This window comes from Meriones unguiculatus, chromosome 4, assembly GCF_030254825.1.
Source record: "Meriones unguiculatus strain TT.TT164.6M chromosome 4, Bangor_MerUng_6.1, whole genome shotgun sequence".
NCBI lineage: Eukaryota > Metazoa > Chordata > Mammalia > Rodentia > Muridae > Meriones > Meriones unguiculatus.
In genome coordinates, this window is record NC_083352.1 from 36,716,417 (window position 1) to 36,733,302 (window position 16,886).

Genomic DNA, 16,886 nt, shown 5'->3' on the forward strand with positions numbered 1-16,886 from the left:
TTGGAATTACAGCCGCCATTGTTACTGCCATCTCATTGGCAGCTGTTGGAGCTACCACCGCGGCATTAGCCAGGAGTCATACTGTGCAGACTGCTCAGACCCTGAATAACCTTTTAGCCAATGTAGCTCATGCCTTAGATGTACAAAAAGGAATTAATGCTCAACTAAAAGGAGGCTTGATGGTGTTCAATCAGAGGATTGACCTCGTGCAGGAGCAAATTGATACCCTATGGCAAATCGCTCACCTTGGCTGTCAATGAAAGTATGCTGGACTTTGAGTCACTAGCATACAACATGAGAATTTTCCCTGTGCTGCAAATCTGTCTAAACAATTGTCGAGCTATATTTTAGGTAATTGGACTGGAGAATTCGATACTACAATGGAGCAGCTGAGAGTGGCCATTGTCACAGTAAATTCTACCAGAGTGGACGCAGGACTAGCCACAGGATTATCATCATGGATTGCTGCAGCCACGAATCATCTGAAGGAATGGGCGGGCATGGGAGCGTTAGCAGGCCTTCTGGTGTTGGTCTCCTTGGTTTACCTGTGGTATATATGCAAGATTAGAGTCTCACAACAGCGTAATGCAGCCATGACCATTCAGGCCTTTATAGCCATTGAAGCAGGACCGTCTCCCCAAGCATGGTTGGCTACCATAAAAAGCTAAAATGTTATGCTCAGGATGCGAGGCTAAGCACTGCACTCAGGGTCAGCCGCTTTGGACCCAGAGAAGAGCATGTCTGATTGCATGCAGGTTGATGCCCCAGGTCCCGCCTCTGAGAAAAAGGTATTGGTCGGGTCTGATGCTCTTTGGGTGGATGACACCTAAATGAACATCAGTACAAAGTCCCAATTTATTTCTAATATCAGAGATCAGACCTCTACTCTTGCCTGATGCGTCTAAAACAAAAAGGGGGAACTGTAGAGAGCTGCGTAATGCCGCGCCTTAAAGATGGAGCTGGTTTCTGCCTTCCACCTTCCCGATGGTGAGTGCTCTCTGTCACGAACAACTCCACATTTGGCTAAGGCTGAGGATCTGGCTTGCTTCCATGTATGTGGACCTATCTGCATTGCCCACGTGGCACGCTGGGGTTGGCTACCCAGAGGCTATTTAAGCTGTGGGCTGGCTTTCCCCAGGGTCAGATGATTGTTCAAGGTTCCTGAATAAACTGCATTGAAAAAAAAAAAAAAAGAGTAAAGCACTCAGGAAAAAAACCTAGCTAATGTGTTAAAAGACTCACATACCTCAAATGAGAAAACTGTTGCTTAAAGAAATTAAAGAAAATGAATTAGAAAGACATTCTATATTCATGGATTAAAAATTTATCAAGATACCAATATCACTCTGTGATTTACAGACTTAATGCAATCTCTATTAAAATCCTGGTGACATATTTGAAACATCACACAGGTATAGAAAAACGCATGCATATTTTTCAAGTATTTCAGCATCTAAATCAATCTTTAAAAAGACCACAACTTGAGGAATCTTGCTTAGGGATATCAAAACTTATGACAGAAACGGCAGTAATTAAACAATAGCAATTACTGGCATGAAAACCCAAGTACGCAGGCTCTCATAATGCAATGGAGACCCAAATAAACACTATTATATGTACTCAGATGGTTTTTAAACAAGGATAACAAGATTTGCCTCTGGAGAAAGGGCAGTTTGTCTCTAGATTGTGCTGAAAAACAAAACATGCTCTCTCAAACACTGGATATCCATCTACAAAAAATAAAACTGAATACTTATACACAAAAATCTAACTCAGAGTGGATCAAACTTTTTATATGTAAAAGAAAGTTTACGACTTTTTTCTTTTAATTTAAAAGTTTTTTTTTTCACTCAATACATTCTGATTGCAGGTTCCCTTTCTCCTACTCCTCCCAGTTCCTACCTCCCCAACCAATCCGACCCATACCCTTCCTGTGCCTCAAGAGAAAACAAACATGCACCTAAGGAATAATATTAAAATGAAATAAAATATAAAAAAGCAATAACCAAAGAAGAATAAGAGATAGATAAAGCATAAGAAATACATATGGATAACTCACATTCCCACGCAGGAGTTTCCCACAAATCCAAAACCAGCAGCCATAATACATATGCAAAGATGAAAAGGAAAAAAAAAATAGAAGAAAAGAGAGGAAAAAAAAAAAGAAAAAAGAAGTAAGGAAAGAAGGAAAGACTGCTTTCACCCTCTACTTTTGCTGCTTTCAGCCACTTATTCTAAGGCACATGCATTATTCTGGGTGAGGGTCATGGAAGAGAATGTAACTTTAAGTTACAGCTATGCAATAGCTTAGAATGCAAAAGCTAATTACATGGAAAATGTAAGTCCTAAGGCTGGTTGCTACATTGTTCTCTTAAGAGCTGGTTAAATAAACATTCTGAGTAGGTCTTAAGTCCTCAGTGACCGCCAGAGGTACAGAGTTACATTCATGTAAGAGATATTTTCATAATACTGCACCACCACAGAAAATGCTGTGTTGGAGTCTCTAGATTATTGTATGATTCTGAAATTCAATATCTAAGTATAGCCACAAGAGAAAAAAAAAAAGAAGAGACTTAAGCAGATATGTGAATACTCGTGACTATGGCAGCATTATTGATAATACCCAAAAGGTAAAAGTAGCCCACACTTATCAATGGATGAGTGGGTAAGAAATGTGGTGTATGCATCAGTGAGATTATTCATCTCGAAGAGGAAGTGAAATCCTCATATTTTATTCATGACAACATGAATGGACCTTGAAGACATGCTAAGTGAAATAAAGCTGACTCAGAGACTGGCAGTGTATCATTTCCTTGCTGGTTAGAATGGTCACAATTCGCACAGACGGGAAGAGGAGGTGCTAGGTCATCAGGCGGTGTGGGGCAGAAGGTAACGGGGCTTTATTAACACGTATAACCTTCGGTCAGTCTGAGGTAAGGAAATAGCTGTGAGGTATATAGTGCTGGTGGTTACATGATTATGTGCTAATGACATTGAGTAGTGCACTAACTGTGATTAAGCTTTATTTATATTTGTTGTGGTCAAACCTCCTAAGTTTTGTTAAATAGAATGGCTTAAACATGGGAGCGGTCATCATATAATGCTAAACCTAAAAAAACTGAGGCTATGTTGTCAAAAGTGTTAAGAGATGATCTCAGGACATCTTTATTATCTATGTGATTTGGAAAACCAACTCATTTTCTTTTTTTCTAATGGAGCTGGAGAGATGGCTTAGTGGTTAAGAGTACTGGTGGCCATTCGGGAGGACCCAGATTCAAATCCTGGAATTTACATGGCAGCTCACAACCTGTCCAGGGAGCCCAATGCTCTTTTCTGGTCTCCTTGAACACTGCACTCGTGAGAGGCAAAGACATATATTCAAGCAAACACTCATACACATAAAAATACATAAAGTACACCCCCTCAAAAAATTAAAAGAAAAATCAAGTACCTACCTTTGAACTTTTCACGAATACCATGTCTTTCTTTCTTCAGTAATGATTCTTGCCATAAAACTGTTGCATCATTAGTCAGCAAGCAAGGCAACACCTTCAGGGGCTGACTCTTCTGTCAACGGGCCTCCAAAGTACACTTTCTTTCCTTTTCAGCTAAGCATTTTGGTTTAAAGGCTAAGTGTACCCAGAGACAATTCTGTCCATCACTCTAATCTTTTATGTTTGTGCTCCCTGACTTTGAGGTACGCATACAAAACAACAACAAAAACTGTCTACAATCTTTTCTTTTGAAAGCCTGAGCTGGGTGTGCTTAGGGATGAGCCCAACTCTGCATAGATGCATATAGGTTCCCTGAATAAAATCTCCATGCTTTCTTGTGGGAAGGGTGCATTGCTTCGGAACCAACCCTCGTGGGTTTGTTGTTGTTTTGTTTTGTTCTGTTTTGGTTTTGCCAGCTCCAGGTAATGAGGCTTTCTCTGTGCTCCTCTATCTTGGCTGTACTGAGTTTGCCTTTGTGTTCACTGATAGAAATAATATGAACTTTGAAGCTGACCAAACCAAAATTCAAGGCATGCCTCAATGATTAACTAGGTTTTATGACTTTTGACATATGATTTTCTTTTCTCTTTAAGCATGGATTTCTTCCTGTCATTTGGATACAATGTACTCAACTTGTATAACTGCTTGTGAGGGTTAAGAGCAATTAAACTATTATCATATAGAATACTCTCAGTAAAGTATTATTATTACTATTCAGATAGCTGCACTAGAAAGATGGTACTCAACTTTTGAACACTTCAGACAATCTAGTTGTGTAGAACAGTTTGTGGGCATCTTAATAACTGGAGCTGGGTTTAGTGGCACACTCCTTTAACTTCAGCACTTAGGAGGCAGAAGTAGGAAGATCTCTGTGAGTTTGAGGCCATCCTGGGCTACATAGTGAGTTCTAGGACAGCCAGGTCCATGTAGAGAGACCCCATCTTAAAAAAAAAAAACACAAAGCAGACGCTGAGACTTATGACCAACTGTTGGGCAGAGTGCATGGAATCTTATGTAAGAAATGGGAAATAGTAAGACATGGAGAGGACAGGAACCCCACAAGGAGAGCAACAGAACCAGAAAATTTGAACACAGGGGTTTTCCCAGAGACTCATACTCCAACCAAGTACCAGGCATGGAGATAACCTAGAACCCCTGAACAGATGTAGTCCATGGCAGTTTTGTGTCCAAGTCAGTTACATAGTAAAGGGAAGAAGGACTGCCTCTGACATAATCTGATTGGCCTACTCTTTGATCAGCTTCCCCGAGTGGGGAGCAGCCTTACCAGGCCACAGAAGATGACAATGCAGCCACTCCTCATGAGATCTGATAGACTAAGATCAGAAGGAAGGAGAGGAGGACCTCCCCTATCAGTGGACTTGGGGAGGGGCATGTGTGAAGAGAGGGGAGGGAGGGAGGGATCCGGAGAGAAGGAGGGAAGGGTTTATGGGGGGGATACAAAGTGAATAAAGTGTAATCAATAAAATTAAAAACAAAACAAAACAAACCTCCACACCTGATTAGTGTTTCTCAAAAAGTAAGAATAGATACTGTCTAGGAAAATAGCATGTGCTTTCCGCTTGGCATTCCAGTACAATCCAGATGGATGCCCATATGTCATGACATAAATTCAGCACATTTAAAAGGAAATTTCTCAGAGACGTAACTGAAAGAAATGTCACTCAAGATGTTAAGACACTTGAAAAATTGAGGTTTCTAAGAAAGTTTCTGCAGCTCTTACATCTTTGCTCTTGTTCCACTTCCATCCAATCTGTTACACTGACTACCTGGTTGATTTCAAAGAAATGTCATTTGTTCAGAAATGTTCTGAGAGCTGTTCTTGCGTTCTCAAACAGACTTACATTTTGATAGCTCAATGACTGGGAAATAGCATATTGCTGTTTGTCTGTTTTAAGTGAGTGAAGCTGAACACTCTTTTTCATATTTGGTTATTCATATTTCCTGCTCACTCCAGGGCCTGCTTAGGTCACTCACCCAGTTTTCTACTCTTTTATTACTTTTTCTCCTTATAATTAGCAAGAAGTCTTTTACCCACCTAACAATATGGAGAACTGAACCTTGGGCCCCACAAATGCTAGGCAAGAACAGAACTAAGGCTATAGCTTGGTGAGAAGTTACCCTTGTATCATAAGACATCCTTTTGCCTGGTTTATTGTCTTGTCATTTTTGAGTGTTGGGTTTAACCACACAAAACAGAAATATCTAATATAATCATATTTTATCCATCTGTTCAGACTGGGTCTTGTTTTGTGCTTACAAGGATTTCCCATAATACACCCTTTAATTTGGCAAATCTTTTCAGAAAAATTTGTCTTGTTGAGGCAACTCCGAGAACTGAAGCAAATCATGCTAAAATAAATGCTTTTATTATATTAATAGGTGATAGCCTTGCTATCTTAATAAACAGAATACTTTTTAGAGTAGTTATAAAATGAAATGAATACATACTGTTCTTTTCAAAATTATTTTAAATGATATTGTTTAATAACTTAATCGAGTTACAGAATGAGGTGTAGCATCACTTGACTTGTATTTTAAAAGGAAGGAAGAAGGAAAAAGATACATGGTTGAAGAACAGTATTCGCTCGCATTCTTAGGAAATGTCTAGAAATCCATGTAAGACTCCATGAACAGTAACTACTTCTAAGCAGTTTAGGAAACTCTAGGTGGAAGGAAGATTCTGTTTTCTCAGCGTCATTCATATACTTTGATGATTGTCATGCCTGTGGGCGGTTTCTTAATAAAGAAGCGAATAAGACGATGGGAAGGTTTTGAAGGCAGTGATGGAGAGAATAAGGGGAGAGGGGGAGGGGAGAGACTGATCAATGTCTGACATGGTTATTGGTAAGAAAACTTGAGTCCGAATGTCTTAAGACACTGTAGGATAAATGTAGTTAACAAGAAGATAGTATTGTCTATGTTTGCTTCACACTTGACCACAAGACTTGCCATAAGTAACGGAGATTTTTTTTTTCTCATGGTTTCAGAAGGATTTCAGTTTGTCATGGCTGAGAAGAAATAGCAGTCTATGTGACAGGTACTTGTGGACAATGGCTTATTAACACAGTGACAAACAGAAAACAGAATTAAAGGGCTGGAACCTGGGATGAGTATAGCTTATGAACTACTTCTGTTAACTAAGATGTACAAACTTTTAATCTAGCTACATTCTGAAAATGATATCTCATATAACAGACTGGGGTTTAAATAAACTTTTTGTTTTTGTGCTACTGACTATTGACTCTCTCCTTAATATATGAACAAAAACATTAACTACAGCATTCTAGAAGTAATGAAATATTTTAATTTGTGCTGTAATAGATCTAGTATTCCAAGTTTAACAACTTTAGCATTAAAAGATATTTTTGCCTCAAATCATACCATTTTAGGATGTTTTTGCAGACCTAAAGAAACAAAATAAAACAAAAACCAATCAAATAAACAAACAAAAAACAAAACAAAACAAGAACTGTATTGACCAACACTCTTCTATATGTATTCATTAAAAATAATTAATGCTGTTGCAATGTTCCTGCAGAAAAGATCACTTGGGAGCATGCTCTTCTCACATAATCAACACGTTGGCATCATCTGACCCTGTGTGTTAAACCTGCTTCCACAGAAGCTAACTGCATCCGAAGGGTTAAAAATGCTACATAAATTTAACTTCTTTTTTTTTTTTCATTTTATGACTTGGGATCCATATTTTAAAGAACCATGTCAGTCACTCTATCCTTTTTCCATCTTTGTTGCATACTTTATATACTTTATACTTTAGTATAATACTAAAGTAGTATTATACTAATACTACTAAAGAGATTAAGTGTCCCAAATACATAATCACGATTGGTCCTGCTTTCAGAGCATTTTGGATAGAAAGAGGTATGCAGCCCATTAGAGTAAAGAAGAGTTTTATAATAAGATGGGGGGAGGGAAATCACGGCATCATTTTGCCATTTAATGATCATGTGACCTTGGGCAAGATCACTAACCTCTTGAAGCCTCATTTTTTTCACATGTATAAAACAATTCTGCTAATATGTGCCTTAAAGGACTACTGCATGGATTAAATAAAATACTGTAGGGACACATTAGACAAATGACAAATACTCAACTAATGGCCATTACCTTTGTCACTATTCTGTTTGGTGAAGTTTAAACAGATTTACTGTAATAAAATGGACTTATGGCAAGGTGTTTTATTGGATCTATCCATTTGTTTTCACCAGGTATGACTATTTGGATCGTTAGAAACAGGAGTAGCAGGCTTGGGAAAGGAGCAGACACAAGTACCTTTTAAAGGTGAGCTCTCTTAGAAGAGATAGCCTGAAGACCATGAAGGCAATGATTGGGCCATCAGGTCAGGGAGCATTATGAAGACAGTGCATCACACCAGAAGCAGAATGATGGGGCCCTGGTGGTAAAAGAATTACAGACATTAGGAGAACATTAGGGAAGGTAGCTGAAGGTGAGAGCGTCAGAGTTGGTTGCCATGGACGGTGTGAGGCAGGGAACATAAAGAGAGACTATAGAGTGCGTGAGACAGAAGGAGATGCAAAGATTCCCGTATCTCTGTTCCGCTCCCTGGGGCGGGACTAGCTTGACATGGCTCAAAGCCAGTTTCTGGGCGGGTACCAGAGTTGTTTGAGTTAAGAAAGATTTGTTTACAGATTCCTGTTACTTCCACAAGTGATAGAGACCAGCACTTTAGAAGAGGTAGCTGCTGAGGCAGCGTGGTCTGGGTTCTGAGAGAGAGAGGGGCAGCTAGGGGTCTGCGATCTAGCAGTTGGAATATTCCTCTATCCTCTGATTCCTTGGTGCCTGCCTTCTTTCCTTTTCCTTCCTCCTTTCTTTCCTTCTGTCCCTCACTCCTACCTTCCAGACTCACACAGGAGCGTGTATCATCCTGTGCAACTGGGAAGCGATCTGATACTGAAGCTGATTTGTGGAGGGCGCACACCAAGCCACGCTATTCTCCCTCGCTTGGCAGCCATGCTTCCCAGGTATGATTGAGTCATAGTTTGCTGCCTTGCCTTCGATTTATGGATTGCCTCAACGGCCTTGGAGACTTGATGCACTCGATGCTAGGAAATTGTCATCTTTTGCTTTGCTGGGCTGCTCACAGTTTCCCAGAGAGAGCTTGATTTGCTCCTGTTCCCTCATTCAGTTTCTGGTTAGGTAACCAGGAAGTGAGAATTGCCAACACGGATGCCATTTCAAGATTTAACACTAGGTGGAGTAGAGAGATTATTTTTCTCCTTTATTTTAGTCCCTCTGAGTTTAGATACTGTACTGGCAAAGCAAAATTAGATGACTAAATGTCAGTCACATAGAAATCAGAAAAAAACAGAAGACTAACTTTGCCCTTTTCCCATCTCTTCATTGTTTTCTCTGTGGTCTCATTTTCCTTGCCTGGTCCTGTAGCCTGCTCCTTTGCAGGGATATAACAGGCTGGCTATAGAGGGTGGGGTGAATAAAGGGTTCTACAGGAGTGACCTCCCTTTATCTATAGTGTCAGCTGTCCAAGGTACATCTGTAGGTCTGGCTCCCTGTCTGTGAAGGCTGGTGCATTAGGCTCCAGCCAATCTGCCTTCACACTTATTTCCCATCTCCTCCCTCTATCAAGTTAAAGAATGTGACCATGTACGTTTATCCTGGGCCTTGCTGCCATCCATTAATCTTCAGTTTTGCCTGTAACACCTTTCCTTTTTTTTCCAGACGAGGACACCTTTTTATTCTCTCTTTCATATGTACAATGAACACATTGACTCCTACCTCAAAGATCATTTTCCTAATATAAAACGCCTTCTAGTTTCCAGCCAGAAGTTCTTATTCCCTAGTTCCTTTTTTTTTCTGTTCTCTGACATTTCATACAACTTTCACAGAGTGTGTTCTAAACCAGTGGCTCTCAACTTCCCTAATGCTGCGACCCTATAATACAGTTTCTCATGCCGTGATAACCCCGACCATAAGATTATTTTGCTTCTACTTCATAACTGTAATTTTACTACCGTTAGGAATCATACCACAAACATCTGTGTTTTCCAATGGTCTTGGGTGACCCCTGTGAAAGGGTTGTTCAACCCGCAGAAGGGTCGCGACCCATAGGTTGAGCACCACTGTCCTAAATACACTTTTTAAGTCAAGGAATGAATTGGCTAAGTTTATTGAATGATTAGTTTCCTCGACTTCATCAATCTTCAACTTTTTTTCTTTTCTATATTCACCCCTTACTATTTACTTGTTTTTATCATTTAATTATCCTTTGTTGGTGAGTGAATTTAAGGGTTTTGTTCAAATTGCTCCATTATAACGAATTCTCTCAGACAGTCTTCTCTGTACTGTGTTTATGTCTCACTGGGTCGTTTTAATGCCAACTGTTCTTTACTTTGTTTCCTATATCACCTCTTTCGATGCATATTTCTGCTCATCCAATTGATCAGATGAGATATTTATTACTGAACTGGCAGACTTAGGTTCACCGCAACCCTCAAATAAAACATGAGCTAGAGTAGTTCATAGGGTTATAAATAAAACAGTATCTGTCCTATGCGTGGTTAGAGTGTACTAGGCAAACAAATGGCGGTTGTTGTTGTTTTCCTCGAAGCGTTGTGCCTGGGATCAATGGACTGAAATAAATACAACATACTTACAGGGTTAGAAAGGTGATGTGCTGGGGGTGTAGTTCAGTGGTACAGTACTTAGCTAGTGTGGACAGAGCTCTTGTTTGAATGTTCAGCACTGCAATGACAAAGGAACAATGTACAGGGAATAGCTGCTCTATTCTACGTGCCAATGACTAACGAATAATCAGAGGGCACCTCCTCTGCCCTCCTCCTATTGTTTATAGTAAACAGCAGTAGCAACTTTCTCCCAACATGCCAGACCCACTCAAACCGGATACATACAGAAACGTGTATGATTTTAATATTTCAAAATAAAAGACCTGGTAGTACAGCTGATAGGGTGCATGCTTAGCATGTGTGATTTGTGTTTGATTTTTAGCAACATGCACACACCTACACACCTACACACACACACACACACACACACACACACACACACACTGATTTGAGATCTTGAGAAGTAACTGTACAGTTATAAATTATTTTTAAACTTTGCTAAATTTTAAAGTTTCCAGTCTGAACTTGCTGCTGCATGCCTTTAATTCTAGCACTTGGGGGGGGGGGCAGAGACAGGTGGATCTCAATGAGTTCTAGGCCAGCCTAGTCTACGTAGTGAGTTCTAGATCAGTTAGGCTACAGAGTGAGACTACTGTCTCAACAATTTCCCCACCCCACAAAAGTTTTCAGTCCTTAAAGATTTTCATAACAATTTAATTTTAATAGTACGAATAGGTAAGTGTTTAAGTGCTAATTAAGGGGAAATCCAGAAATAACTATTTCTATAAAACAAAATTATATGTCATTACAAGTGTTGTACTTTTGAGGGTAGGGGAGTGGGCATGTACCACAAAAGAAAATGTGTGTTCCACTAGCGCAGCAGCCCTGTCATGTGTCCCAAAGACACTGTTATGTTCAGGTTCTCCCCAACCTCTGGCTCTTACCATCATGGTTCCTCCCCCCCCTTTTGTGGTCCCTGAACTTTAGGGGGAGGGTGTGATATAGATACCACCTTTGTGGCTGAGCGCTCCGCTGACCTTCTCCGCGCGTTGTCCAGTTGTGAGTCTCTGTGTTGAGCACCCTTTACTACACAAAGAAACTTGAGAGAAGAGATCTTAATGCAGAGGGAGGCAATGAAGCATGAGTGTCACAGAAGCAGAAGGGAGTAGTGCTTTCAGAGGAGAAGGGGAACCAGCTGGGAGGGGAAAGGGTGCAGAATAGGAAAGGAGAGGAAAGTACAGTGACACGTAGGCATGACAACCATAATGAAATCCATTAATTTGCATGCTAATTAAAAAAAAGAGTAAGGGGGAAAGGAAGATGTGCAATGAATAAAGTAGCAATTGTATATATGCGGAAATCTTCATGGATATGGTTGCTGTCCCAGTGAGTGAAATAAAATGTACTTAGATTTTTGTTTTTCTTTTCTTGCCTATTCAGGTAGCAATATCCTCTGCACTCCTTTAGCGAGGGTGGTGGCTTTCTGTTTCGATGGTTTGCCCTGTTTCTCTTTGTTGGATTTGCCTTTCCATAGTGGTTCTGTTCCTCTAGTCTCCACAGCAAAGGATTCAGATGGGAGCACAATACTTATTGATGTGTTGGTCAGTGTAAGCCTGAGGGTGCTGGGAAGGGAGTGGGCAGCCTGCTCTTCCAAACCAAAATCATTTTAGGTTATGTGGAAAGAGGCTCCCGATGCTGAACTCACCAGGGCCTTGACTGGCTTCATTGACAGACGTTCTGCCATTTTGTGAGAATGAGACGCTAAGGGATCCCTGATGTGCACGCCGACCACACTGACCCCTTTCGACTACCACATGAGCTCCTTCTGGAAACAGTGAAAGGTCATTTTGAGAAAAGTTTCCATATGATATCATATATTCCTTCACCACCTTTCTTTGCCTCTCACTGGGCTATTCCATTGACAAAACAGACTCACAACACTGGGTTAAGTTTGGTGACCCGAATGGGTAAGAGAGTCTTTCTTATTCTTAGACATGGGAAGAGAGTGCAGCTTTCTATACAATGTTCTTCACAAAACATCTTCTCTCACCCATAGTTTGGTTATTGAATATTCCCACAAAAGTCCCATCTCTTGAAGGCTTGGTCCCCAGCCCATGGTACTCTTGGGAGATTACCTTATAAATGGTGGCTATTAAAATAAATTTAGGGTATTGGAGACTCGTTCATGGACAGGATAGTGGCATCCTGGCCTCTCCTCTCCACCTGTCTGGCCTCTCAGCTGGCACGAGGTGAAAGGCTTCCTCTACCACTTACTCCTGCCATGATGTGAAACAGAAGAAACAGGGCCCCTGAAACTGCAGCCCAGATGAACCTTCCTTCCTCTTTTTCTTTGAGTAGATGTGTGTGTTTCTGTGTTGGCAAGTGTGTGTATGAGTTCATGTCTGCTTATTACAGGTGCAGTTCCATACGGGAGCCAGAGGTTGGCCTCAGGTGTGTTTCTGCACCGTTTTCTCCACCTTAACTTTTGAGACAGAGCTCACTTGAACCTGGCACTCACAGATCTGGATAGTGTGACAGAGATGTCTGTCCCTCCCCTACCCACCAAGCCCTACACACATGTCAAATGCAAGGTACAGATGTGCACTGCTACATCTTGCATTTGATGTATGTTCTGGGAATCCAACCTCAAGTCCTCATGCTTACAGGACCAGCACTTTATTACTGACCCAACCCCTGGTCTCAAATTTTCTTTTGTTTTTTTTTTTGTTTGTTTGAATGTGTGAGGTATCTTGTCACAGGGATGCCAAGCTGAGTAACGCACAAGTGCCCACTGATGTCTTCATTACCACAGCTCTCTGTATGGGTAGCATTTCCTGAGATTCTTTACCTGTGAACACGGAAGTCCACCATTTCAATAGCTAGGGTGTCCAAGACATTGCAACTTGTAGGAAATTGGCGTATACCTAAAAATACATTCATTATGAACCACCCCAAATACAGGGAGGTGGATATAAAGACAAGTTCTCCAATCTTCTCCTCCTTCGCTCCTTCAGGAAGATCTTCCTTCTCATCAAGGGGGAAAATGAGTCTAAGGTATGTTCATTTGGCAGGATGACTGAACTGTACAAAGGAGAAGGTCATAAGACAGCGTTCTCCAAGAAAATGAGACCAGAAAGTAGAAGAAACGTAGAACAATTTTATTCACTTGCTGTCGACTGCTGGCTTGCCTAGGAAATATGGAGACAGTCTAACACATTAATCACCAGTAGGAGCTTTGCTCCGTGCCAAACTGAAGTCTCTCAGCATCCACACAAGATTTACTGTTCTCAGGGGCCAGGCAGAAGGGAGCCAAGCAAGCAAGTCTCTTCTTTTCCCTTCCAGCCAGTCGGCCTTGTGATGTCCTGCTCTGTTTCCAGGGTTCTGGTGGAGTGTGTTTTCCAGACAAGCCCTGCCACCCCAATCCCTTCGTGGAGAAGAGAAGAGCCCCAGGGGCCTTGTGAGCTCTGTGCTGGGTCCTACCCAGGGAGCTAGGCAGCTGAAAGCACAGAACACAGAAGTCTTCTCTTGCTCTGACCGAGACCAGTACCCTAACTTACTAACTTCCCTTCCTGGCTAAACTCCCTTGCTGGCTACTATTCAGCAGTCGCAAATCCCTCTTTAAGCCTCTGGCATCTTTTTAGCTGTAGAAAAAGAATGAAAAAAATGCACCCTAAGACCTTGGTTGTTTTGTTTTTTTTTTCTTCCCTCCCAGTTGCCAATGATTCAGCTTGAAAGTTGAGCTGGCACAGGTTCTAGGAATCCGCGCAATGCTGACTAGAGATACACCAAGCAGTCTCTGCGGGCTGCCAGGCACTCCCAAACATGGTTCTAGATGGTATCTTGTACTTTTAGGGTAATGCGTTGCCAGTAACACATAGTGTACACATACAGAGACTTGGAGCTTGGGACATTTTAGACCAGTCTCCCTGTCTCTGTCTCTCTATCTTTTTCTGTGTCTCTTTCCGTCTGTCTCTGTCCCTCCCTCCCACCATCCTTCCCTCCTCCCCTCTCCTCCTCCTTACCTCCTTTCTGCCATGAAGAGGAGAGTCAGCCACATATATTGTAACGGCTCTGTATGCAAAACAGCTGCGGCTCCTGCATCACCTGCGCATCCCTCCTGTACTTTCCTCCTGGGCCTCAGGAAGGTGAACATAAACACATCTGTGCTTTCCCACGGGAAGAGTAATCACTTTCACTTTAGTACATGTTGAATTATCAGAATCAGATTATTTACTCGGCGGCTTTTAGTCAATGCTAACTATGTGCTGTACAAACTTAAAACAAGGACACCCCCCCCAAAAAAAAAAACCAACGTGAACACAGAGCAAGGGGAGAGGGGCACATCAAACAAACAAACCAATAAACAAATGAGCACATGAATTTTATTTTGAAATTGCACTGTCACTATGGAAAAAACAAAACAAAACAAACAAACAAACAAAAAACCAGCATGGATCTGATGCTATGTTTCTAGCTGGATAGTAGACTGATGGTATTATCAACTGGATTTTCAACTCCAATTTTAACTAACTTATAGGATCATTTTCTGAACTATAGCTAGAATTCCTGTTGAACTGGAAGCAACAGAAAAGCCAACAAAAATGACGACCATAATGCCTATACTTCCTAGACTCCCTTGCAGCTAAGGTCTGATTGCACCCTCCCTGTGAGACAGAGAACATGAGCAGCAACAGGAAGAGGCTAGAGGAACAGGGATATCTTGGCAAGCCTAGTGAGAAAGGTGATCCTCATTCCTCCAGTGTTGTGATGCTCAACACATTGGTGATGATATTTTGATACACCTATATTGTGTAATTTTCAGAAAACTATCCAGAGTTGTTTTTTTTCTAATATGCATATTTTACAGCATCTTCTCTAAGACAAACATCAGCCTCTTCTAGAAGCAATCCTTTGCCAGAGACTGATGGAGGAAGGTTTCTGTGTTACCTCAAATGTTGCTCTTGAACATATAATTAAAAACTGGAAAACAGCAAGTGGGTAACCCCCCCCCCAACACACACCTCCTTGAGGGTGCTCAGTGTTTTAAACTATCTGTAATGCCAGACTGTGCCTTGTCTTCATGAGCTTATGAGCTATCTGAACATTTGGATGTCGTCCTCCACCCTGTTCTGAAGACAGCTGCATCCCCTCCCCCTGCCCCTTCCACAGGAGAGAAGGTGTGTGTCACCTATTTCTCAGGGCTTATCCCTTTCCAGAGTTGAAAACACTGGGGACTATGCAGCCTCAGCTTTCTTTTATTTTTTGTTTTTTTTTTTTTTTTTTTTTCCCAGACAAGGTTTCTCTGTGTAGCCTTGGCTATTCTGGACTTGCTTTGGAGACTAGGCTGGCCTCAAACTCACAGAGATACACATGCCTCTGCCTCTCTTAAGTGCTGGGATTACAGGTGTGTGCCACCTTGCCCAGCTCAGCCTCAGCTTTCTAACACACACACACACACACACACACACACACACACACACACACACACACAAAGCTATGATTATAAATTTGTAGATTGCCTGGATTCTTCTTCTTGCTAAGGTGGGATTGGTATCTTCTTCAAGCTGTCTTTATCCTAAGCAGAAGCTAAATTCTGTCTGCTTAGATATTCAACATGGGTGGTTGGGAGTTTGGTTCACTTCCTCAAAGGAGATCAAGTCTTCCACACTCCCCAAGCCCTAGAGGTGAAATATTTGTTCATTCACCAAACACTAGCTAGAAACTTACAATTGCTTATTGGTATCCTTTATCTAACATGATTAGAAATTTAGATTTTTTTTTAAAAGAATTTGTGAGATATTTCCAATAACAATGAGTTTTCCTGGGAACGAGACACAGGCCCAAGCACAAAATTTGTTTGTTTTATATATGCTTTCTCCAATAGCGCAAAGACGATTTTGTGCAGTATTTTCAGAGTGTCTGTGTTTTGGCTGTGGCCTGTCAGGTGTGGAATTGTTTTCACTGTGTTGTCCTGTCAGCATTGAAAATGTTTTGGACATTGTGTGTTGGACTTAGATTTTTCAGATTAGGTCATTCTGCCTGTATTTGCATGTCAATATGTGAAGGGCTGAGGAGGCAAAGTCATTGTTTTCTGGTTGCTGCAAATCTAAAGGGAATGAAGGTACATAAACAAATGTATAGAGCAGTGTGGTGAATGCCATGAGAATGGATGGCGGCCACCATGGGATGGATATGAATCAATGGGACCCAGAAGCAACAAAGAGATATAATTATCTGCAGTGCATCCTAGCTGGCTTTCTGAGGCTGTGATAGTATCAGGACCAAGAGTAACTGGGAGTGGACAGGGATTATTTCATATTACACTCTACAGCAGCGTCTCTCAAACTGTGGTTTGTGACCATTGGAAAACACATATTTCTTATGGTCTTAGGAACCCCCAACCATAACATTTAGTTTTGTTACTACTTCATAACTGTGGTTTTGCAACTGAGAGCGTGTCTTAGTTCCTAAGACAATTGGAAATGTTTTCCAATGATGGAGACCCACGAGTTGAGAACAGCTGCCTAGCGTGAAGAGAGTCTAGCCTGAAGAGAACTCAGGGCAGGCACTCAAGGAGGATGCTGGAGGTAAGAACCAAAGCAGAGGCCACGGGAGAATCCTACTTTTTGGCTTGATCTGTCTGGCTTGCTCTGCCTGCTTTCTTATACAACTTCAGGATTGCCTACCCAGGAGTGGCACCACCTTAAACGGCCTGAATCTTCTCACATCATCATCAAGAAGATTCCCC